This window comes from Panthera onca, chromosome A2 (assembly GCF_046562875.1).
Source record: "Panthera onca isolate mPanOnc1 chromosome A2, mPanOnc1 haplotype 2, whole genome shotgun sequence".
Taxonomy (NCBI): domain Eukaryota; kingdom Metazoa; phylum Chordata; class Mammalia; order Carnivora; family Felidae; genus Panthera; species Panthera onca.
In genome coordinates this window covers 60,520,947-60,545,836 of record NC_138340.1, presented here as the reverse complement: position 1 = coordinate 60,545,836, position 24,890 = coordinate 60,520,947, and the positions used below count along the sequence as shown (strand labels likewise).

The following is a 24,890-nucleotide window of genomic DNA, read 5'->3' as shown; positions in this document are numbered from 1 at the left end:
TTTTAAAGTGTATTCTTTGAAGAATTTTTTTTTTAAATAGAAGCTTAGGCACATGAGTGAGGTCTGACTTTATGGGGGAAAAAAATATCACTTGAATCAAGACATGAGGTCTAGTCTATGCACCGATGCAGTGCCTACAATTCTGATGTGACATTCCAATGAAATCCTGAAAGTTAATACTTCCTAAATTCAAGTTTAGGGTACATGGGCTGGGAGAAAACAATTTCTCCATTATCTTCTTCACAATCTGAATCTTAAAGGTCACTTAATGATGGCAAATTGATGGGAGAAAAACTAAAAGCAACAAAACCAAAACCAACAAATAAGTTTTATTGTCAATTGAAAAAATAAATAACCAGCGCTGACAAGTAACAAAGAATCCTGATTTTAAAAAAGAAAGTGCATTTGCCATTTTTTTCTAATCTCTTTAAAGGTTTTCAATAGTTCTAAATTAAATCCCTTTCACCCTTATCTCTTTTTCCATCAGAAAATCCGAAGAGTATTTGGATTCAGACATCCACTGCACCAAAGATCTTTCATTACACAGCACAAACAAGCAATTTATTGAACAAGAACCCAATTACTTAACCTAGCTTCAGGTTTCATTCTATCTACCCTGCCGCATCTACCTTGACAGAAGCCTACTCATCTCTTCTGATGGACGTTGCTACATATCAGTTCTGATACAGAGAGATGATTCCTAACCTTCTTGTAGAGAACCATTGATTAAAGAAGCTCAGATGCCCATCTCAGCTTCCTTGGACCCAGGAATAACAATGGGAAAGAGTGCAGACAGATATGGACCCTTTCTTCCTCTGTATAAGGAACCAGCATTCAAAGAGTTGAAAAAAAGGAGTATCTGCTCAGAGAAAATGACTAACATTTACCAAAGTCCTGTACTGGCAGTGTCTGAGGTTCTCTCCAGTGTGTTTCTGTTCTTTACATTACTATCATGCTCCCCCCATTTTGCTAGTAGAGAAGAAAATAAATTCCGTAAAGTTCTTGTACCTTTATTGCTGCCATTCTTGTTTTCAAACTTATTGATAAACGATGTTAATGACTTGACTTTTACATCACAAATTCTCAACAGTAAATGCACATTAGAAGAACCTAGGAACCTACAGCCTGAGTCCCATCCCTACAGATTTTGATTTAATTCATCAGGACTGGAACCTGCGCATTGTTATTGTTTTTAAATTTCTCCAGATGATTATAATTTACAGCTAATGTTGAGAAGCATTATTTGATGTGAATAGCAACCAAAATTTTGTTATTATATTAGAATTATGAACAGCTGTTAGGAACCATTTTAGTTTAGCTTCATTTCCAAAGCAGTAATATTTTAAAGAAAAGCCTCTGGGGGCACCTGCGTGGCCCATTGGTTGAGCATCCGAATTCCTTTCAAGTCCTGTCCTCCTGGTTCATGAATTTGAGCCCCAGGTTAGGCTCTTTGTTGAGAGCTCGGAACCTAGAGTCTGCTTCATATTCTGTGTGTGTCTCTCTCTCTGCCCCTCCCCTGCTGACACTCTGTCAATCTCTCTCTCTCAAAAATAAATAAACATTAAACAATTTTAAAAAAGGAAAGCCTCTAAAAGTTTAACTCATGAAGACATCGTTACCTCACAGGAAAGTCTATTTCTTTGGTTTCCTTTTTAACATTAAATCTTTAGAGAAAGTTCCCGATATATTTCAAAGTATCCATGTACACGACTGCTCATGACAACACTGTTTTTCTTAATAAGTTCAATAATACCGACAATAAAGAAGTGGAGTTACACACACAAACACAGAGAAAGAGAAAGAGAAAGAGAGGGAGGAGAGAGAAGGAGAAAGGAAGACACCAACTAACTCACATAAATGGGAATAGGGAGAATGCCTTCAGTGTAAAATATTTTACGGATGTACTTATAGGCATATATGTACATGCATAATACCTTTTTGAAGAACACTGTAAAGGGTGGTTTCTAGAAATATAAGGTTAGGCTTTTATTTCTAGTATATACCTTTTTAATTCTTTCTATATTCTAATCATTTGTATGAACTGGTTTCATATATTTCAACTAGGAGAGACTATTTGGATAATGGGATAACAAATCATTTGTTTCTTTTTTAGAAGTTTTCAGTATTCTCCCAATACTGATGTGCAATTAGCTACCCACACTCTTCCTTGTGCTACCGTTTGGAGGTGATGAAGTTACCAGTCTTCTACATGATGGCCCATTAGCTATTTTAAAGAAAACGACAATGTTTTCCTTTGGTGGAAACTCATTTCAGATTTTCTTCATATTCTTTTGAAGACTGTACAGTGTGTTTAGTATTAATGTGCTGGTATTAAAGGATATGAAAATAATTTCACTAATTTGTGCCATGAAGAAGCTTACATTCGATCAAGGAGATAAAAATAAAAACATAAATAAAAAATAAAAAGTAGTAATTTCATTGCAAGTTCATTTGTAAACAGAGGAAACAAATGCCCACAGGGGAGTCTATTCTCTCAAGATGGTGAGCAACCAATACAGGGAGTGTAAAATTGGCAAATGGGCATGGAACGTGTTTCTCAAAATTTACTTTTCAAGTTAACAGAATTTTGATGTGTTATTTTAGTTCAATTTTACAACAGTATCAGATATTATTATTCCCAATTTATAACTTCATAAGTAGCAGCTCACGATATAATGGCTTTAAGGTCTTTTCTTCTCTGACCATGTTCTGATTCATCAATGTTGCTCTACAATAGCCAAGAATTAAATATACTTTCTAAATATGGTCTGATCAGTGCACAGGCAAGTGACACTACTGAGTCCACTGATTTTAGCACTAATATCTCTGATAATTTGTTCCAGAGTGAAGAGAGTGGAAGGAAAAATAGAGTTGATAGAAGCAGTTGGGTATATGGAGAAAGAAACAGCAAAGCCTGCCTGGAAGACTCAATGATGGCTTCAGAGAGCAGGCAGTGTTGGCTTGAACTGAGATTTGAAAAGCAAGTATTGAAAAGAAAAGTATTCCGGGGATAAATAGTGGGGTCTTCATTCCAAGCACAGGGAGTAATACAACCAGAATACTACCTGTTTAGACACTATGGATGCTTTCCACATTGTGTACAGTCACAAGAACAGGAACAAAGGGGCAAATGGGAGTGAGGTTTGAAAGGGAGATAGAGGACTGACCATTATTATCTTGGGAATTTGGATATGATTGTATAGGCAATTAATATAACAACATAATAACTCATTTTATGTCCTGGAGAAAGACCTGTGTATTTTCCAGACATTAAAAAGGAATGAAAACATGTATAATAGAGATGCGCTCAGCTAAAACAAAACGTCACCTAAATATCAGTAGTTTTTAAGTTGAAATGACAATTTCATACTTTTGTAATTTTACTCCCCATCAGGAACACAGTTACACACTTTTGTGAGAAACAATGGTCTTTTTCATTAAGCTATGCATGATATAGAAGAGTCAACAGGTGCCTAACATGACTGCTTGTGGTTAGGATCACTTTCAAATTTATTTTGGCATAGTATTTCCATCAGAAAATTCTAAGTCAATAATTTTTCAAAAAATTTGTACTTCTATTACAGGCCATTTATTGCAGGCTGTTTACTATGATTTTTTGCTTACAATTTCTTGCCAAATGAAAAGCCCTAACTTAGCTTCTCCCGAACAATTTCAAGCTTTAGCTTCTATAGTACAGCTGTCTACTGCATATCCTAAAATTGGTATCCCTACTGGGAACAACAGGAGACCATGGTGAGGAAAGAAAACACACAGCAATATGTATGAAAAGAGGTTTTTTTGTCTCTTGGTTTTAATGTTCTTTAAGATAGCATGCTGGTTTCCTCTGATGCAAGAAGATTCCTCAAAAGACACTAAATTTAGAGCCTTTAAACAATATTCTGCTCTGTGAAATTCTTATCAAACATTCATTGTTGAGATTTTTAAAATATGGGTTAATAAGTAGTTTCAGACAATAGCAGAACAAAACTACTTATTTTATATTTGGAATATAAGACGAAATTGTATTTGTGTGATACAATGTTAGGGACTATATTGGTTATTTTTACTTGATAGAAGTATGATTTATAGTGTCTTTATGTAGATTGTGATTGTTTCATGTTTTATTGTCAAATTTCCTTGGCTAATAAAGCCACAGATAATGAAGCTGGCACAAGAGATCATTGTCTAGAGTTTTCAAGGTCAATATGTCAATTAAGATCCATGAGCTACTCATTAGGACCAGAAAAAAATGAACATGCTGAGCAAGAGGAGATTACAAGTCTGGGATATCAAACATCTGTATTGACTTATGACAGCGTCAAGTTCTCCCTTTTGTGAAGTGATTTAGAGGGGCAAATTACTTTTTCACTAATTTGACAAAGATGACGCTTTTTAAAGCTTCCTAATATAGGTTCAAAGATGCTTCATCACATACATCCATAAACCATGATACATATATTGCATCAAATTCTCCAAGTACATATTGTCCATTTCATCTAGCAGAAGCATTAATTTATTTCCTTCATTCATTTGACAAAGACTTATAATTTCCTGAGTATGTACTGTGAATAAAGTTCTGGGTTAGCCAGAGGAGAGGGGCAAAAATGAGGTAACCACGATTTCTGTCTCAAATACCCTACAGAGATAGATACTAAGCAATTAAATACATGATCAGTTAATTATAGCTGGTATAAGTGTCACAAAGGGAAAGTGCATGATGTGAGAACATACAATTATTATCATATAGGACCTTCAATGAGAGAATCATGTGGTATGAACATATCCACAAACATAGATATTAATTTACTAACTAAATATAATTGAATATGTATTTATTGAGAACCCACTATATTCCATTCATTCTGTGGGGGTTAAGGATGTAAGAAAATCATACAATGTAATTGGGGAAACAGACATATGTACAGAAAAATGCTAAAAGCTACAGAAGCACAGATAAAAGGTGGTCCCTGAGATTTAAAAAAAGAAGAAGAAAAATACTTGAAAGAGAGAACTGGTTCATTCATTTAATAAAATATTTATTAAACATTTATCATTTTTCCAACTTGGTGCTTGGTGTTAGGGACTTATGTCAATAAAATATAACCCCTGTCTGTAAATGACTCACTTTCTACAGCAGTGGTCGAAACCAGGATGGTTTTCTCCTCAGGGGACATATGACAAAGTCTGGAGACATTTTTTTTTTTTTGTCATAACTGGGGAGGGGGCACTACTGTCATCTAGTGGATAGAGACCAGAGATACTGTGAAACAGCCTACAATACAAAGAACAACACCCCCAGTGATGAATAATTATATATCCCCAAATGTCAATAGTACCAAGGTTGATAAACCCTTGAGAGCCACAGAGAAATAAGTAACCAATTACAATGCAGTATTATTAGTGATGAAATTGGGCTGTGTTTTAAAAGACTAAGGAAAGTAAAGGAATAAATGTGATGCATTAAGGAGAGTAGGCAAGGAAAATCATTTAACATAGTACACTATTATTGCAAATTTTGGTGAGATTCTGGAAATGCCTGTCAAAATGAAGATAGCAAGGTTAATATAGAATGGATGTGAGAGGGTTTTTGAGAGGTAAAACAAACGTTAATTTATGAAGCAATTATATGATGAAAGTTTGTGAGGTTGAAACAGATGGAAGAAGCAGATGGAAGAGTCAATGCTTTCCTTACAATTTGTTTTGTTTGGGTGGTAGGTTAGATGGTGTTAACATTAATATATATCAGGACAAAGGTGAAAGACAGTTTTGAAAGATATTAATAATGATAATAAAAATAATACTTACATGTTACATGTCAAAGAGTATGTTAGTCACAGCAAACTATTAAATGTGTCATAACCCTTGTTAGGGAGGTAGAGCTATTTAAAGTAAGTAGTTATCTCTAATTTTTAAGAAAGGGCAAGAGAGATTAAATACATCACTCAAGGTCCCATTGCTTATTTGTGGCAACATCCAAACTCCAATTGATATTTACCTTCTGAAGCCAGTGTTGTCAACCTCTATGCTCTACTGGATAAGGAAAGAGAGACTGTAGACCATCTAGGTGGAGTTTTCACAGTTTGGATTTAGATTGCTTGGGTTCTCCAAAAAGTGAAACCTGGCATAAAAGTTTATATACTGCCAGTTTCTTAGGGAATACAATTCCAGGGAAGCAGAAGTGAGGAGAAAATTGAGTGAGACATAGATATACGGAGAGCAAACATTCAATTTTAAGTCAAGCACACTTGATGGTTTGATTGCTGGAATGTCTTCTAAGAGACCACCCTAACTGTTGCATTTCAGGATCGCCCATGGATAAGACAAAAGGGAGAATATTCACCACCTCTCAACAACATTAGTTAAAAATTTGCTCTAAAAACTTTTAACTCTTCTGCCTTTCCTACATTGCTCATCTAGAGATACCAAGTGGGTGTCAGTGGCAACAGAGATGTCTTGAGGCAGGAGGCAAGAAAGATTCAGCATGAATGGAAGATAAAACACGATGAGTTGTGCCAGTGAGAATCAATCACAAGGAAAGCTAATGCAAAATAAGAGGCCAAGCCCTGAAACAAATACAACTGGGAAGCTATGCAATGGTGTGTACGAAATAGCTGACCTATCTGCTCTAAATATTACCAGCTTTGTTGCGCTCAAGTTATTTCCCCTTCTGGGGTCTTAATTTTCTCATCTTCAAAACGGAGAAAATCATGGTACCTATCCAGTAGTATTGAGAGGACTGGAGGATTTAATATATATTAATAATTTAAAACAGAATGAACATAAACACCAAATGCATTTATCATTTATTATTGACATCACCATCATCGTTGTTGAGAAGGAGAATATCAGCCCCTTAATAGCCACAAATGGGCTGAGTCTAACAGCAAGGCCTGGGTGTTGTTAGAGCTGGCCTGGCACCCACAGTTAAGGGTATAATGTCCTCTTGTTGAATATAAGTTATCTCGGACAAAACACGAAGATCCAACAATGTCACTTTGTGACCATGATGAAGTGAGACAAAAAAACAAAAACTTAATTGATCAAATAGAGAGTACAATAGTCAATACTCCAAAGAGTATTTGAGAAAAATGGATAAAATAGAAGACAGATTACACTGGGCAAATTGATGAGCAGCAGATGGGGAAATCAATCATTTTTAAAGTATGAATGTGAATAAGACAGAGATGGGAATTTAACTTGAGGAAAATGTAGGGTTGCAGGAGAAATTACGTATGACAGGGAGAAGTAAACAGTTAGTTTGCTTTAAGAAAGGCTCTGTGGGAAAGAAGTGTTTGCAGATCCAAGAAAGAGAGGGGAAATCTGATGAAGTAAGTTCTTAAAGTACATAGAAAGGAGAGATAGCAAGAAAATCGTTGGAAAACTAACCCTAAGAAGGAAAAGGTATTTCATTCTCTGAAATTGGAGGAGAAAGTGAGATAAATCCTAGTATCACTGAATATGAAGAATCTGTGATAGAGGGTAAAGAGGGGCAGCAAAGAAATTTCATGACTGTTGACTTGTTTTCTCACTGAGGAAATAATCCAAGACATCTGTTGAAGTTAAAGGATAGTAGCTTGGTAACACTGGGGCAGCCACAACAAAAAAGGGACCTGGAGCCAACAGGAAAGAAAAAGGTATCAGACATTAATAAGTATGCAGCCAACACTTCCTTTTGTGGGCTACAGTAAGAGTGGAAAGTGCGCCCCAAAGGCCTCAGGCACACTGGGAGAGTACAAGGTGATAGAGCACTGCCTGCCTACCCCAAATGCCATACTCTGCTCCTCTATCACGTGCACATCTTTGTACATAATCATGCTGTCAACAAGTCCCACTTCTGGTACTTTGTGTCTCAGCTGAAGAAGATGAATATATCTTCAAGGGAAATTGTCTACTATGGACAGGTGTTTCAGAAATACCCCATGTGGGTCAAGAACTTTGGCACCTGTCTGTGCCATGACCCCCCAGTGGCACTCACAATATGTACCAAGAGTACTGGACCTGACCACTGCAGGTGCTGTTACCCAGTGCTACTGAGACATGGACACCTGGTATTGCACCTGGGCCCTCTCGATCCAGATTATAAAGGTGGAGGAGACTGCAGCCAGCAAGTGCCTACCAGCAGCCAACCAACTCCATGACTCTATGATCAAGTTCCCACTGACCCACCGGGTCTTGCATGGCCAATAGAAGCCATGTTTTACCATGAAGAGGCCCAAAATCTTCTTTTAGATACAGAGCTTCCCTGTCCCTAGGTCTGCCCAAAGAAATGCCTTGGGAAAACCAAAAACCCAAAAAGCCAAACAAACAAACAAACAAAAAAACCTAAACAAAACAAAACAGAGAGAGAGAGAGAGAGAGAGAGAGAGAGAGAGAATGCAGTTAAGGCAGAAGATTCTACACTCATAACCCTAAAGGATCTGATCAGTATAGCTATGTCATGTTTCTGTAGAAGTCCTAAGCATCTGAGATGACAAGGAGACACATAAAATTCTTGGACCAATCCCTGTTATCAATGGCAAGTTTTCTGTGGTGAAAGGTGAAGAGGAACAAACGAATAAAAAGTCTTAAGCGAGCACAATTGAAATGAGCGATGACTGTGTCCAGGCCACATAAACAGGAAAACAAAGCCTGCTACAGAATGACCCATTAAAGGAGCTCAATTTCTAGGTCACTGGAGATAGGGAATGGAGAAGACAGGTGGAGATGTAAGGGTGGGGTGGGGTGGGGGATGGCAGCTACGCTCAGTAGCAGTGCCACCGAAGGAATTTGAAGGTTGGAAAGGTAGAGGGTTTCAGATAAAGAGTTTTAAGATTTTGGAAACCAAACAATTATAAAAGATAGTGAGATGCAGACAATGATCTAGAAATTTGTCCTTGAAGTTGGGCAGTGTTATGGAGGGAAGTAACTAGAGAAGAGTCCGAGACCCTAGTGGCCAGGAAAGGTGTTACATGTTAACAGGAGATTAACTTTAAAAAGATTACTAAATATTAGTTATCCTATTTTCTCAGGCCAAATAAGATTTCTAGTACACTATAAAAAGAAGAAGAAAAAGAAAACCCCTTTAATGTTTCATATTATAGTTCAGAAAACTTACATTATTGTATAACAATTTCATTAAACTGCAGTGAGATTTATTTTTACAGAATGCTCATATGCTGCAGATAGACATTACCTTCTGAAGAAGATGTCAAATAGACTTGTTTATGCCCAGAGAAGCCACGTATGTAGAAAAAGCCTCACACATCTACTACAGTTTCTGGAAAAGAGTTGAACAATTAGTGGTTACTATGATGGAATTTAAAACAGATTCAAAAGATATAAGAAGCTACATTGTCAAAGGAATGGTATATAATTCTTGTGCTTCTTTACGTATGAGATCTTTTCTAAAAATTTTTTTGATGTTTAGTTATTTTTGAGAGAGAGAGAGAGAGAGAGAGAGAGCGCGCAAACAGGGGGAGACACAGAATCCAAAGTAGGCCCCGAGCTCTGAGCTGTCAGCACACAGCCCTACACGGGGTTTGAACTCATTGACCGCGAGATCATGACCTGAGCTGAAGTCCAATGCTTAACCAACTGAGCCACCCAGGTGCCCCTCTAGGTATAAGATTCTTAATTTAAAAAGTAACTGCATAAATCTCGTGATGCTAGGAAATACTTGGTTACACTGAAGCTTTATTTAGCCCTGAAAAGAAATTCAGTGTTCTCTCTTGGTAAAATTTTGAAGAATCACTCATTAGATCTAATTGTTCTTCCAGAACGTCTGGCTGTTAGAGGTAATTTAGTAGGACACTAAATAAAATATACTCACAGATTACTTGGTACAAATAAGATTGTACTCTCTGTCTATATCGTGAAACATTAAATCATATTTCCAAAGAGAGAAGTTACCTGATTATCTCCTTGAGAAGATACATGTGTGTTAATTCTTGACATCTTAACTCTACATTTGGGAAGACCTTATTTTAAGGTTTGACTTTTTCCTGCTGTTGATCATAGGCCTGAGGACAATAATCAGAACCACTAACATAAGATGACAAAGAAATGCCATAAAAAATACTTACATAAGATATACCAGGAAAACAAACAAACAAACAAACAAACAAACAAACAAAATACTTGTTTTTTTTCTGGGCAGTCTTATTGTGATATGTAGAATTTTTACAAAGATTAGGTGATTTTGAGTGGCGTTTACAACTAAAAGATAGGAAAAATCAACATTTTTTTTAATTTTATTTTTCTTCTGGAATCCTCAGGCAATATTATAACTGACTCATTTAACTCATCTGAATTAGTTTTTAATAAGCTCTCAAAGGTGGACCAATCGTCTCTAGTTTCTCCTGGGAACTGGAGAAAATTAAATGAAGGTGCGATCCAAACTCCTAAGGATATTTTTTGGCTAATTTTTGAGACTTCTTACTTCTAACTAATTTCCCTTAGATCTACATACCATTCTGACCCCACATCTACCATGGGTGATTAAGAGTTCTGCTTGCTTCTTTCACTATCAATAGGAATAACTCTTATTTCAAACTTAGAATTTACCTGCAAAGCTGAAAAACTTGTCAGTTATTATCTACCATTACACTCTGTCTTATTCACACACAAAAAAATCATTTATTGATTTCATATGTAACCAATGATGGGTTTTACATTCTTAGCTATTAACCAACCACTCCTTTTGATTTTGGTATATTGTTAGAATTTAGAATTCAAACCCAATCCCTTACTCTTGTCTCTCAACTTCCACATATCTATTGGCATAATCAGAAGTTAGGAATAGGTCATGTTTGAGAACCTAGAACTCTCTGCATGTCATTTAACAGCCACCAGTCACCAGTCATGTATAGTTATTGGGCCCTTGAAATGTGTCACTACTCTGAACTGAGATGTGCTGTAAGTTTAAAATATAAAGCAGGTATTTAGGTCCTAGTACAAAAATAGGTAAAAACCTCATTAATTTTTATAATGGTTTGATGTTGACATAGTAATAGTTTTGTATATTTGCTAAAATACAACATTGAAATATTTTATAGTGTATATAGTATAGTAGTCTGGCTATAAAAAATTTTAAATTACATATGAGATTCACATTTCCGTTTCCCATTACAATTTTATTGGACAATACTGCCCTAGCACAAAGTTTGAAATTAGCATTCTCAGTAAATGTTGTATCCTACAAAAGAAAGCAGATTTGGAAAATGTTACAGGACACCCTACTATCTGCTGCACCATTTCTCATGAGTTGTGCTCATTCTTTCTCTTTGAAAATAACCAAGATTTTTTTTTTCTTTTTTAATGTGTATTTCTTTTGAGAGGGGGGAAGAGGGAGGGATAGAGAGAATCCTAAGCAGGCTCCAGGCTGTCAGAGCTGAGCACAGCATGGGGCTCAGTAGCACGACTGTGAGATCATGACATGAGCCCAAATCAAGAGTTAGATGCTTAACCTACTGAGCCACCCAGGTGGCCCCAAAATAACCAAGATTTTCAAACAGCTGTTTAAAGGTATACCAACAAATAGCAAGATTTTAAAACAGCTGTTTAAAAGTATGGATTGACAAGAACCAAGTTTTAAAGTGTTTTAGAGTGTAAGCCAATAATTGTAGTCTTTCTACTGCTCACAATGTCATGTGTTATTCTGTAGTCATAACATTCAAAATAGCTGAGGAGGTATGAAGTTGAATAGAACCTCTGCATCTTCTATCTCTAGCATTCTTTAGACAGTAAAACAGCTATGCATAGGCAGACAACATTTAAAAAACCAAGGCTCTCACATATTTACTCCTCTGGTCACAAATGTGCAATCATTCCCCAGGCAGTACTGTCCACATGTATAGAAACAGAAGCTTACCTTACATTACCTCCTCAATAACTAATAATGACTTGTCCCTACCAATAACACTAAAACCATGGGATACAGCTTGGACAGGGTCATGTTTTATAAATGCTGTCTTTAAGAAAAAGAGTAAAGTGGCTACTAGCTCACAAATTGGGTATGAATGCCAGTTAATCATTTTTTATTTAAAGAATGCTTATAGTCTTCATCAAGCCTCAAAGTCCTAGTAGATCACAGAATTGAATATGGATACTGAAAAAAAAATACTAAAAAGCAATAAAAAATAAGGCAAATTATATAAATATGCAATTAAGAAACAAAATTCAGAAGGAATAATGCATTTGTTTTAAAAGTTCTTTTTTCATGGTGCCTGGGTAGCTCAGTCGGTTAAGCATCTGACTCTTGACTTCAAGCTCAGGTCATGTTCTCATGGTTAATGGGTTCAAGCCCCGTATCCACCTCTGCTCTGACAGCTTGGAGCCTGCTTGGGATTCTCTCTCTCTGTGCCCCTCCCCCACTTGCTCTTTCTTTCTCAAAATAAATAAAAATAAACCTTAAAAAATAAATTAAATAAATAAATAAATAAATAAATAAATAAATAAAGTTCTTTCCTCATTTACTAGAAATGAAATGCAAATTAAAATATGACATGATTTTTGTCAATCTAGTCAGCATTTTTTAAAATTTGACCTTTATTTTTATACAGCAGTTTTAGATTCATACAAACTACAGGGCTTATCTTAGTTACATATTGTATGGGTCTGAACAAATATATAATGACATATATCCATCAGTACAGTATCATAAAGAGTATTTTCATTGCCCTAAAAATCCTCTATGATCTTCCTATTCATCCTTCCCTGCCCAGAACCCTTGGCAACCACAGATCATTTTATTGTCTACATAATTTTGATTTTTCCACAATGTCATAGAGTTGGAATCACCCGGTACATAGCCTTTTCAGATTGGCCTCTTCCACTTAGTAATATGCATGTATGTTTCCTCCATGTCTTTTCATGGCATGATAGGTTTTTGTTTTTGTTTTTGTTTTTTCAGCGCTGGATAATATTATAAGGTGGCTTGCACGTTTTGCTGAATTAGAGTAAATGTGCTACAAACATCCAAGTACAGGTTTTTGTGTGGGTGTAAATCTTTAACATAAACATTGAACTCCTTTGGATAAATACCAAGTAGCATATTGCTGGAGACTGTGATTCTTTTTTTTAATTATTTTAAATGTTTATTATTTTATGAGAGAGACAGAGTGTGATCAGGGAAAGGGCAGCAGAACCTGAAGCAGGCTCCAGGCTCTGAGGTGTCAGCACAGAGCCCAACTTAAGGCTTGAACCCATGATCTATAAGATTATGACCTAAGATGAACTCGGATACCTAACTGATTGAGCCACCCAGGTGCCCCACTACGATTAGTTTTGTAAGAAAACACCAAACTGGGTTCCACAGTGGCTGCATCATTTTACATTCTTACTAGCAATAAATCAAGAGTTCCCATTGTTCCACATCCTTGCTAGCATTTGGTGTTTTGGATTTTGGCCATTCTAATAGGTGTGTAGTGGAACATTGTTTTCATTTGTAATTCCCTGATGACATATAATGTGAAGCATCCGTTTGGATACTTACTTGCCATCTTTCTATCTTCTTTGGTGAAGTGTCTCTTCAGGTCTTTGGTCCATATTTTAATTAAGTTTTTTGTTTTCTTATTGTTGAGATTTAAGTGTTCTTTGCATATTTTAGAAAACAGTCGTTTATGAGAATGTATTTTTAATTATCTTCTCCCAATGTTTTACTTACCTTCTCATTCTCTTGACATTATCTTTCACAGACCAAAAGGCTTTAATTTCAATTTTTATCCAGTTTGTCATTTATTTCTTTCATGGATGGTGTCTTTAGTGTTGTATCTACAAAGTCATTACCAGGTAGCATCTTTTAAATATATGTACATATACCTAGGAATAAATCTAACCAAAGATGTAAAAGATCTGTATGCTGAAAACTATAGAAAGCTTATGAAGGTAATTGAAGAAGATATAAAGAAATGGAAAGACATTCCCTGCTCATGGATTGGAAGAATAAATATTGTCAAAATGTCAATACTACCCAAAGCTATCTACACATTCAATGCAATCCCAATCAAAATTGCACCAGCGTTCTTCTCGAAACTAGAACAAGCAATCCTAAAATCCATATGGAACCACAAAAGGCCCCGAATAGCCAAAGTAATTTTGAAGAAGAAGACCAAAGCAGGAGGCATCACAATCCCAGACTTTAGCCTCTACTACAAAGCTGTCATCATCAAGACAGCATGGTATTGGCACAAAAACAGACACATAGACCAATGGAATAGAATAGAAACCCCAGAACTAGACCCACAAACGTATGGCCAACTCATCTTTGACAAAGCAGGAAAGAACATCCAACGGAAAAAAGACAGTCTCTTTAACAAATGGTGCTGGGAGAACTGGACAGCAACATGCAGAAGGTTGAAACTAGACCGCTTTCTCACACCATTCACAAAAATAAACTCAAAATGGATAAAGGACCTGAATGTGACACAGGAAACCATCAAAACCTTAGAGGAGAAAGCAGGAAAAGTCCTCTCTGACCTCAGCCGTAGCAATCTCTTACTCGACACATCCCCAAAGGCAAGGGAATTAAAAGCAAAAGTGAATTACTGGGACCTTATGAAGATAAAAAGCTTCTGCACAGCAAAGGAAACAACCAACACAACTAAAAGGCAACCAACGGAATGGGAAAAGATATTTGCAAATGACATATCGGACAAAGGGCTAGTATCCAAAATCTATAAAGAGCTCACCAAACTCCACACCCGAAAAACAAATAACCCAGTGAAGAAATGGGCAGAAAACATGAATAGACACTTCTCTAAAGAAGACATCCGGATGGCCAACAGGCACATGAAAAGATGTTCAACGTCGCTCCTTATCAGGGAAATACAAATCAAAACCACACTCAGATATCACCTCACGCCAGTCAGAGTGGCCAAAATGAACAAATCAGGAGACTATAGATGCTGGAGAGGATGTGGAGAGACGGGAACCCTCTTGCACTGTTGGTGGGAATGCAACCTGGTGCAGCCGCTCTGGAAAGCAGTGTGGAGGTTCCTCCAAAAATTAAAAATAGACCTACCCTATGACCCAGCAATAGCACTGCTAGGAATTGACCCAAGAGATACAGGAGTACTGATGCATAGGGGCACCTGTACCCCAATGTTTATAGCGGCACTCTCAACAATAGCCAAATTATGGAAAGAGCCTAAATGTCCATCAACTGATGAATGGATAAAGAAATTGTGGTTTATATACACAATGGAATACTACGTGGCAATGAGAAAGAATGAAATATGGCCTTTTGTAGCAACGTGGATGGAACTGGAGAGTGTGATGCTAAGTGAAATAAGCCGTACAGAGAAAGACAGATACCATATGGTTTCACTCTTATGTGGATCCTGAGAAACTTAACAGAAACCCATGGGGGAGGGGAAGGAAAAAAAAAAAAAAAGAGGTTAGAGTGGGAGAGAGCCAAAGCATAAGAGACTCTTAAAAACTGAGAACAAACTGAGGGTTGATGGGGGGTGGGAGGGGTGGGAGGGAGGGGAGGGTGGGTGATGGGTATTGAGGAGGGCACCTTTTGGGATGAGCACTGGGTGTTGTATGGAAACCAATCTGACAATAAATTTCATATATTGAAAAAAATATATATGTATATATATTATAAATGATCTAATTTGCGAAGCCTAATGTATACAGATACTTACAATTTTGTCTTAAAATGGAAAAAAGAACAAGATACTTGAATTATGTGGAAATTTTAAATAAATTACAGCATATTCAAAGACTGAAATATCAAGTATGCATCAAACTTATCTTGAGAGTATTCTAATATAGGAAATTATCTATAATAAAATTTTAAAATAAAAGTCAAAAACCCTGATATACTCAATTAAAAACAATGATATTTATAGAAAGGCTAGAGTAAATTAAAATATACAAAATGTTTTCTCTGAATAGCAGGATTATGGATGCTTTGAATATTATTTTAACCATTTAATTTTCAAGTTTTCCAATTTTTTTTAAATTATAAAAATACAAAAAAAAATCACCCTTTAAAAAACAGATTAGGACAAATCTAATCAGATCAAATGATGAGACAGTTTATATACTGAAGTCTCTGAACAATGCTGATGATATGACTGACATGTAAACTTTAAGTATTCTCCCAATTTTATCAAGTCTATTTTCAGGGAGAAGAAGGAAAATTGACAATTCTAATTATATTAAAGGTTTCATCACTGTAGATCCTTACATTCTCTGAAACTTCTATGCCTAGCGCACTTTTTTGTTTCAAAATACTTAAACATATAAGTTTTGTTTGTTTCAAATACATTAATATATAAATACCAGAAGCACAGAACATACAAAATATTTTTCAATATGCACCAAAATTGGGCAAATTTGATTTGAGCTTCTAAGGTCCCAGGTAAAAGACCTATTCATTTGCTCACCAGTTCTCTTTTTTTTTTTTTTTAACCTATTTATTTATTTAAATATAATTTGTCAAACTGGCTTCCATAAAACATCCAGTGTTCACCCCAACACGTGCCCTCCTCATTGCCCATCACTCACTTTCCCCTCCCTGCCCCCCACCCATTTGCTTGTTCTCTGTATTTAAGAGTCTCCTATGGTTTGCCTCCCTCCCTCTCTGTAACTTTTTTTTTCCCCTTCCCCTCCCCCATGGTCTTCTGTTAAGTTTCTCAGGATCCACATACGAGTGAAAACATATGCTATCTGTCCTTCTTTGTCTGACTTATTCCATTTAACATAATACCCTCCAGTTCCATCCACATTGCTGCAAAATGGCCAGATTTCATTCTTTGTCGTTGCCAAGTACTATTCCGTTGTAAACATAAACCACATCTCCTTTATCCATTCATCAGTTGATGGACATTTGGGCTCTCCCCATAACTTGGCCTTTGTTTGAAAGTGCTGTTATAAACATTGGGGTACAAGTGCCCCTATGCATCAGCACTCCTGTATCCATTGGGTAAATTCCTAACAGTGCTATTGCTGGGTCATAGGGTAGTTCTATTTTTAATTTTTTGAGGAACTTCCATACTGTTTTCCAGAGCAGCTGCACCACTTTGCATTCCCACCAACAGTGCAAGAGGGTTCCCGTTTCTCCACATCCTCTCCAGCATCTATAGTCTCCTGATTTGTTCATTTTAGCCACTCTAACTGGCATGAGGTGGTATCTGAGTGTGGTTTTGATTTGTATTTCCCTGATGAAGAGCGACATTGAGCATCTTTTCATGTGTCTGTTGGCTGTCTGGATGTCTTTGGAAAAGTGTCTATTCGTGTCTTCTGCCCATTTCTTCACTGGATTATTTGTTTAAAAAAACCATGTATTTATTTTGAGAGAGTGTGTGAGTGGGGGAGGAGGGAGACAGAGAATTCTAAGCAGCCTCCATGCTGTCATCACAGAGCCCAACCTGGACTTGATCTCAACGACTCTGAAATCATGACCTAAGCCAAAACCAAGAATCAGACACTAACCGACTGAGCCACCCAGGTGCCCCTGACATGGTAATTCTTGAATATGTTGCTTCATGTAGAAATCTGCTTTCCTGTCCTAAATGTTCTGGATATTTTCTTCTTACACTATATGTGGATATTGTCATAATACAAGTAATGTCATCCTGATGGATCTAGGGTATACCCAGTTTTTCCCATTAGTACGGTGATATAAAAGCTTTTGAAAGGGCATGCAGGTTTTTTACTTAAATAAGTCAAGGTAATTAAGGTAGATAAGATATAAAAAGTACTTTTATGTATAAAATAAGATGGCTTTAGGAAATGGTGGCATCCTAGAATTCTAATTTATGGTAACAGTGTTTGTCCCATGCTCCCAGTTGATGTCTGTTTTATAGGAAATCAATTTTATGGGCTCTGTTTAAACACAATGCAGAAGTAGAGAGAAAAATTGTAATTCAAATGTCTGGCTGGCTCCACTCATGATGCCATGTCCCTGAGTGTGACACTGCCGATGTGAATGTCCTGTGCCCACTGTCCTTCTCAGAGCACATCTTGAGCCCATGGATAGGAGCTGTGCTTTTTTTTTTTTTTTTCAATATATGAAATTTATTGTCAGATTGGTTTCCATACAACACCCAGTGCTCATCCCAAAAGGTGCCCTCCTCAATACCCATCACCCACCCTCCCCTCCCTCCCACCCCCCATCAACCCTCAGTTTGTTCTCAGTTTTTAACAGTCTCTTATGCTTTGGCTCTCTCCCACTCTAACCTCTTTTTTTTTTCCTTCCCCTCCCCCATGGGTTTCTGTTAAGTTTCTCAGGATCCACATAAGAGTGGAAACATATGGTATCTGTCTTTCTCTGTACGGCTTATTTCACTTAGCATCACACTCTCCAGTTCCATCCACGTTGCTACAAAGGGCCATATTTCGTTCTTTCTCATTGCCATGTAGTACTCCATTGTGTATATAAACCACAATTTCTTTATCCATTCATCAGTTGATGGACGTTTAGGCTCTTTCCATAATTTGGCTATTGTTGAGAGTGCTGCTATAAACATTGGGGTACAAGTGCCCCTATGCATCAGTACTCCTGTATCTCTTGGGTCAATTCCTAGCAGTGCTATTGCTGGGTCATAGGGTAGGTCTATTTTTAATTTTTGGAGGAACCTCCACACTGCTTTCCAGAGCGGCTGCACCAGGTTGCATTCCCACCAACAGTGCAAGAGGGTTCCCGTCTCTCCACATCCTCTCCAGCATCTATAGTCTCCTGATTTGTTCATTTTGGCCACTCTGACTGGCGTGAGGTGATATCTGAGTGTGGTTTTGATTTGTATTTCCCTGATAAGGAGCGACGTTGAACATCTTTTCATGTGCCTGTTGGCCATCCGGATGTCTTCTTTAGAGAAGTGTCTATTCATGTTTTCTGCCCATTTCTTCACTGGGTTATTTGTTTTTCGGGTGTGGAGTTTGGTGAGCTCTTTATAGATTTTGGATACTAGCCCTTTGTCCGATATGTCATTTGCAAATATCTTTTCCCATTCCGTTGGTTGCCTTTTAGTTGTGTTGGTTGTTTCCTTTGCTGTGCAGAAGCTTTTTATCTTCATAAGGTCCCAGTAATTCACTTTTGCTTTTAATTCCCTTGCCTTTGGGGATGTGTCGAGTAAGAGATTGCTACGGCTGAGGTCAGAGAGGTCTTTTCCTGCTTTCTCCTCTAGGGTTTTGATGGTTTCCTGTCTCACATTCAGGTCCTTTATCCATTTTGAGTTTATTTTCGTGAATGGTGTGAGAAAGCGGTCTAGTTTCAACCTTCTGCATGTTGCTGTCCAGTTCTCCCAGCACCATTTGTTAAAGAGACTGTCTTTTTTCCGTTGGATGTTCTTTCCTGCTTTGTCAAAGATGAGTTGGCCATACGTTTGTGGGTCTAGTTCTGGGGTTTCTATTCTATTCCATTGGTCTATGTGTCTGTTTTTGTGCCAATACCATGCTGTCTTGATGATGACAGCTTTGTAGTAGAGGCTAAAGTCTGGGATTGTGATGCCTCCTGCTTTGGTCTTCTTCTTCAAAATTACTTTGGCTATTCGGGGCCTTTTGTGGTTCCATATGGATTTTAGGATTGCTTGTTCTAGTTTCGAGAAGAACGCTGGTGCAATTTTGATTGGGATTGCATTGAATGTGTAGATAGCTTTGGGTAGTATTGACATTTTGACAATATTTATTCTTCCAATCCATGAGCAGGGAATGTCTTTCCATTTCTTTATATCTTCTTCAATTACCTTCATAAGCTTTCTATAGTTTTCAGCATACAGATCTTTTACATCTTTGGTTAGATTTATTCCTAGGTATTTTATGCTTCTTGGTGCAATTGTGAATGGGATCAGTTTCTTTATTTGTCTTTCTGCTGCTTCATTGTTAATGTATAAGAATGCAACTGATTTCTGTACATTGATTTTGTATCCTGCAACTTTGCTGAATTCATGTATCAGTTCTAGCAGACTTTTGGTGGAGCCTATCGGATTTTCCGTGTATAATATCATGTCATCTGCAAAAAGCGAAAGCTTGACTTCATCTTTGCCAATTTGGATGCCTTTGATTTCCTTTTGTTGTCTGATTGCTGATGCTAGAACTTCCAACACTATGTTAAACAACAGCGGTGAGAGTGGGCATCCCTGTCGTGTTCCTGATCTCAGGGAAAAAGCTCTCAGTTTTTCCCCATTGAGGATGATGTTAGCTGTGGGCTTTTCATAAATGGCTTTTATGATCTTTAAGTATGTTCCTTCTATCCCGACTTTCTTGAGGGTTTTTATTAAGAAAGGGTGCTGGATTTTGTCAAAGGCCTTTTCTGCATCGGTTAACAGGATCATATGGTTCTTATCTTTTCTTTTATTAATGTGATGTATCACGTTGATTGATTTGCGAATGTTGAACCAGCCCTGCATCCCAGGAATGAATCCCACTTGATCATGGTGAATAATTCTTTTTATATGCTGTTGAATTCGATTTGCTAGTATCTTATTGAGAATTTTTGCATCCATATTCATCAGGGATATTGGCCTGTAGTTCTCTTTTTTTACTGGGTCTCTGTCTGGTTTGGGAATCAAAGTAATACTGGCTTCATAGAATGAGTCTGGAAGTTTTCCTTCCCTTTCTATTTCTTGGAATAGCTTGAGAAGGATAGGTATTATCTCTGCTTTAAACGTCTGGTAGAACTCCCCTGGGAAGCCATCTGGTCCTGGACTCTTATTTGTTGGGAGATTTTTGATAACCGATTCAATTTCTTCTCTGGTTATGGGTCTGTTCAAGCTTTCTATTTCCTCCTGATTGAGTTTTGGAAGAGTGTGGGTGTTTAGGAATTTGTCCATTTCTTCCAGGTTGTCCAATTTGTTGGCATATAATTTTTCATAGTATTCCCTGATAATTATTTGTATCTCTGAGGGATTGGTTGTAATCATTCCATTTTCATTCATGATTTTATCTATTTGGGTCATCTCCCTTTTCTTTTTGAGAAGCCTGGCTAGAGGTTTGTCAATTTTGTTTAGTTTTTCAAAAAACCAACTCTTGGTTTCGTTGAGCTGCTCTACAGTTTTTTTAGATTCTATATTGTTTATTTCTGTTCTGATCTTTATTATTTCTCTTCTTCTGCTGGGTTTAGGCTGCCTTTGCTGTTCTGCTTCTATTTCCTTTAGGTGTGCTGTTAGATTTTGTATTTGGGATTTTTCTTGTTTCTTGAGATAGGCCTGGATTGCAATGTATTTTCCTCTCAGGACTGCCTTCGCTGCATCCCAAAGCGTTTGGATTGTTGTATTTTCATTTTCGTTTGTTTCCATATATTTTTAAATTTCTTCTCTAATTGCCTGGTTGACCCACTCATTCGTTAGTAGGGTGTTCTTTAACCTCCATGCTTTTGGAGGTTTTCCAGACTTTTTCCTGTGGTTGATTTCAAGCTTCATAGTATTGTGGTCTGAAAGTATGCATGGTATAATTTCAATTCTTGTATACTTATGAAGGGCTGTTTTGTGACCCAGTATATGATCTATCTTGGAGAATGTTCCATGTGCACTCGAGAAGAAAGTATATTCTGTTGCTTTGGGATGCAGAGTTCTAAATATATCTGTCAAGTCCATCTGATCCAATGTGTCATTCAGGGCCCTTGTTTCTTTATTGATCCTGTGTCTAGATGACCTATCCATTGTTGTAAGTGGGGTGTTAAAGTCCCCTGCAATTACTGCATTCTTATCAATAAGGTTGCATATGTTTGTGAGTAATTGTTTTATATATTTGGGGGCTCCGGTATTCGGCGCATAGACATTTATAATTGTTACCTCTTCCTGATGGATAGACCCTGTAATTATTATATAATGCCCTTCTTCATCTCTTGTTACAGCCTTTAAAGTCTAGTTTGTCTGATATAAGTATGGCTACTCCAGCTTTCTTTTGGCTTCCAGTAGCATGATAAATAGTTCTCCATCCCCTCACTCTCAATCTAAAGGTGTCCTCAGATCTAAAATGAGTCTCTTGTAGACAGCAAATAGATGGGTCTTGTTTTTTTATCCATTCTGATATCCTATGTCTTTTGGTTGGTGCATTTAATCCATTTACATTCAGTGTTATTATAGAAAGATACGGGTTTAGAGTCATTGTGATGTCTGTATGTTTTATGCTTGTAGTGATGTCTCTGGTACTTTGTCTCACAGGATCCCCCTTAGGATCTCTTGTAGGGCTGGTTTCGTGGTGACAAATTCCTTCAGTTTTTGTTTGTTTGGGAAGATCTTTATCTCTCCTTCTATTCTAAATGATAGACTTGCTGGATAAAGGATTCTCGGCTGCATATTTTTTCTGTTCAATACATTGAAGATCTCGTGCCAATCCTTTCTGGCCTGCCAAGTTTCAAAAGAGAGATCAGTCACGAGTCTTATAGGTCTCCCTTTATATGTGAGGGCACGTTTATCCCTTGCTGCTTTCAGAATTTTCTCTTTATCCTTGTATTTTGCCAGTTTGACTATGATATGTCATGCAGAAGATCGATTCAAGTTACGTCTGAAGGGAGTTCTCTGTGCCTCTTGGATTTCAATGCCTTTTTCCTTCCCCAGTTCAGGGAAGTTCTCAGCTATTATTTCTTCAAGTACCCCTTCAGCACCTTTCCCTCTCTCTTCCTCCTCTGGGATACCAATTATGCGTATATTATTTCTTTTTAGTGTGTCACTTAGTTCTCTAATTTTCCCCTCATACTCCTGGATTTTTTTATCTCTCTTTTTCTCAGCTTCCTCTTTTTCCATAACTTTATCTTCTAGTTCACCTATTCTCTCCTCTGCCTCTTCAATCCAAGCCGTCGTTGTTTCCATTTTGTTTTGCATTTAGTTTAAAGCGTTTTTCAGGTCCTCCTGACTGTTCCTTAGTCCCTTGATCTCTGTAGCAAGAGATTCTCTGCTGTCCTCTATACTGTTTTCAAGCCCAGCGATTAATTTTATGACTATTATTCTAAATTCACTTTCTGTTATATTATTTAAATCCTTTTTGATCAGTTCATTAGCTGTTGTTATTTCCTGGAGATTCTCCTGAGGGGAATTCTTCCGTTTGGTCATTTTGGATAGTCCCTGGAGTGGTGCGGACCTGCAGGGCACTTCCCCTGTGCTGTGGTGTATAACTGGAGCTGGTGGGCAGAGTCGCAGTCAGACCTGATGTCTGCCCCCAGCCCACCACTGGGGCCACAGTCAGACTGGCGTGTGCCTTCTCTTCCCCTCTCCTAGGGGCGGGATTCACTGTGGGGTGGCGTGGCCCATCTGGGCTACTTGCACACTGCCAGGCTTGTGGAGCTGGAGATCTGGCGTATTAGCTGAGGTGGGTAGGCAAGGTGCACGGGGGCAGGAGGGGCAGGCTTAGCTCGCTTCTCCTTAGGTGATCCACTTCAGGAGGGGCCCTGTGGCAGCGGGAGGGAGTCAGACCCGCTGCTGGAGGGGTGGCTCCGCAGAAGCACCACGTTGGGTGTTTGCGCGGAGCAAGCAAGTTCCCTGGCAGGGACTGGTTCCCTTTGGGATTTTGGCTGGGGGATGGGCGAGGGAGATGGCGCTGGCGAGCACCTTTGTTCCCTGCCAAACTGAGCTCTGTCGTCCCGGGGCTCAGCAACTCTCCCTCCCTTTGTCCTCCAGGCTTCCCGCTTTCTGAGCAGAGCTGTTAACTTATGACCTCCCAGATGCTAAGCAAGTCCCGCTTGCTGTCAGAACACACTTTGTCCGGCTCCTCCGCTTTTGCGAGCCAGACTCGGGGTCTCTGCTTGGCCGGCGGGCCGCCCCTCCGCCCCGGCTCCCTCCCTCCAGTCTGTGGAGCGCGCACCGCCTCTCCACCCTTCCTACCCTCTTCCTTGGGCCTCTCATCTGCGCTTGGCTCCAGAGACTCCGTTCTGCTAGTTTCTGGTGGTTTTCTGGGTTAGTTAGGCAGGTGTAGGTGGAATCTAAGTGATCAGCAGGATGCGCGGTGAGCCCAGCGTCCTCCTAAGCCACTATCTTCCCTAAACCTCGCTTACCAGTTCTTGAGAGTATCTGCAGAGTGTGTGACATTTTCTAATTTTCTCAGCTTTAAAGTCCTGTCCTCACCACTAAATAAGTAGATCTTCAAGAGGTAGTTTTTATGGGGTAGTAACTACTCTCAGCAAGCCCAATCTTAAATCACATCAACACAAAATTACTTTAATTAAAAAGAAAACTAAAACACAAACACTACAGACACATATCCATATCCATATCCATATCCATATCCATATCCATATCCATATCCATATGTATATATATATACACACACACACACCTGCAGTTCTCTAGAGATCACCCACTTAAACTTTCCTTAAAGTTCAAATAATATATTCCTGAATTTAACGTGGATCATATGATACAATAATCTTTGGTTTCATTCATCTCATTATTTACAAGTCAATCTTTTCCAGCAAACAGTTAAATAATTTTTTAAAATTAACTGACAATTCTAATGATATATTCACAGTTGCCTAATAGGCTAAAGAAAAAAAGACTCCAAGGAACAGCAAATAGAGGCCCATTCAACCTCCTTTTAACAACAGTAAAACTCCAGTACTTTCTCACAGTTGAGTCTCCAAGCATTTATTTCCCTTCCTTTTAATTTTAACCACACAGCCAACGTTGCCTTATCTTCCTTTACATTTGTTGTGAAATCTTCTGCCACTTTCTTTTCCCTCTCTTGTTGAAGTTGTCAGTCTCTATTTTCCCTGCAGTATTTCACTCAGCCTTAATGAAAATTAACCTCACAGTCAAAATAAAATGGAGCTTAATGGGAGAAAAGAAGAAGGTAATACGTTTGTAAGAAAACTGATGCCATACTTAGGAAAATCAGTGTCAAAAGCTGTGATCATGGTATCACTTAATGATGCAACGTCATTAACGCAGCTGATGTAAAGTGATCCTGAGTATAAGTAATTGTGTCTGAGAGAACACAGGTGTGAGTGTACATAACCACCCACTGGATTC

General features: G+C 38.0%; 1 protein-coding gene and 1 pseudogene across 7 annotated transcripts in view; one reads left to right on the top strand and one right to left on the bottom strand.

Moving 5' to 3' along the window:
• Positions 1-24,890, bottom strand: part of LOC144615671 (uncharacterized) — a 66,259-nt gene that overhangs the window by 8,497 nt on the left and 32,872 nt on the right. For 4 of the 7 annotated variants that reach the window (XM_078442668.2, XM_078442666.2, XM_078442665.2 and 1 more), the window contains 2 exons: positions 9,889-9,998; positions 9,173-9,256 (listed from right to left, as the gene is read on the bottom strand). The exons of 2 other annotated variants lie outside the window; for them this stretch is intronic. The gene's annotated coding sequence lies outside the window, so the exon portion shown is untranslated. The remainder of the gene's footprint in view (positions 1-9,172; positions 9,257-9,888; positions 9,999-24,890) is intronic. One more of the 7 variants, XM_078442667.2, reaches the window with a different exon arrangement.
• Positions 7,654-8,229, top strand: LOC132676144 (large ribosomal subunit protein eL20 pseudogene; annotated as a pseudogene).